The sequence below is a fragment of the Eurosta solidaginis genome, chromosome 2 (genome assembly GCF_040869045.1).
Source record: "Eurosta solidaginis isolate ZX-2024a chromosome 2, ASM4086904v1, whole genome shotgun sequence".
Taxonomy (NCBI): Eukaryota; Metazoa; Arthropoda; class Insecta; order Diptera; family Tephritidae; genus Eurosta; species Eurosta solidaginis.
The window spans coordinates 129,825,011-129,826,536 of NC_090320.1; the positions used below are offsets into that span (position 1 = coordinate 129,825,011).

The 1,526-nt window shown below is 38.9% G+C and overlaps 1 pseudogene; it reads left to right on the top strand.

Annotated features, from left to right (window-relative positions):
• The first annotated feature begins 249 nt into the window (after window positions 1–249).
• LOC137242355 (mitochondrial import inner membrane translocase subunit Tim23 pseudogene) lies at window positions 250–1,296 on the top strand (annotated as a pseudogene).
• The last annotated feature ends 230 nt before the right edge of the window (window positions 1,297–1,526 follow it).

The following is a 1,526-nucleotide window of genomic DNA, read 5'->3' on the forward strand; positions in this document are numbered from 1 at the left end:
CCATCTTCTGCACAGCGTATGGTTGGTGCTGTTGTGGTCTCTGTCAGCGTCGCTTCTCTTCAAAGAAATCTTATCGTTTCCGTATGATAAATGATCCTCAAATACGTAATGTACAATTTATTAAATGTAAATTATGTGATGCTGAATTTGCATATGAAAAGGGCCTAAAAGTGCATATGCTCAAAATACACAATCCATTATTAAAAGTTTAAATGATTGCTAAACAATTTGAATGTGATATATGTCTGGTTAAAAACGTACGGGGAAAATTCTACTCAATACTTAGTAGGGCAAATATTGGTTACATTTTTATAAAAAATTATAGTTCTGCAAATAAATCACAGCAAAAATAACAATGAGCGAAGACTACTTAAGTCAACCACTATCGCTGGGCCTATCCACCGCAGATGAAACACGGCCAAACCGATCGAGTGCTACATCAGCAACAACGGCGTTCGGCACACCAATATCACCATATTTAAACTACGACCCGCGTTTCCTTCAACAGCAACAACCTGAATTTATATTTCCTGAGGGTTCAAATAAACAACGTGGACGTTTCGAATTGGCATTCTCACAGATTGGAAGCTCAGTAATGATTGGTGCGGGGGTAGGTGGTTTTGCTGGATTATATAATGGCCTAAAAGTAACATCAGCATTAAAACAGACGGGCAAACTTCGGCGGACGCAATTGCTTAACCATATAATGAAACAAGGCTCAGGCACTGCAAATACACTGGGGACACTTGCTGTTATGTATTCAGCTTTTGGTGTGCTATTGCAAAATGTACGTGGTGAAGATGATGATATCAATACACTCATTGCAGGCACAGCGACTGGTTTACTATACAAATCGACTGCTGGTTTGCGGAAATGTGCAATCGGTGGTGGTGTGGGGCTTGGCATTACGACGCTTTATTGCCTCTTCCAATTAAAGCGAACGAATGCAGGTGGTTCGGGTCTGAAATTCCTGTAATTCCATACACAAAATGCTGTGCAAAATTGGACTGGTAGACATTATATAATGATTTGACTACAATATTTTGTATGCATGTAAGGTAATTTCTTGGTTGCGCGTAGTAGTGACTTAGGTATTTAGTATGTAACTCCAATTTTTTCGTCCAGATTGGATGGAATGGATTTGCGTTATATTGCTCTATATGTAACGCACTCGAACGTACTACATAGCAAATCTAAGTTTTAAGTAGCGCTCCTTTTGTAATTTTTATTTTTTACCTTTATTAGTTATTAAATTGTGATGATTTAAGTTGAACAAACAAACACCGAATACACTTTGCTTGGTATGTGATATATGTTCGATTGTATATCGCAGTGAAAGTGAGTTAAAGCTTCATAAAGCTAGTGTACATGGCAGTGCGACAGCAGTATCTACTCGCAATTCGCAGCTCTCAAACGTATTGTCAGATGACTTTTTCAACAAGGCCATTGAATTGTGACGAATTCTTGGCGTCAAGTAGTGACTAACGCTTTTCTGTGAGGTATTACCGTGCCAGCTCTATCCACGG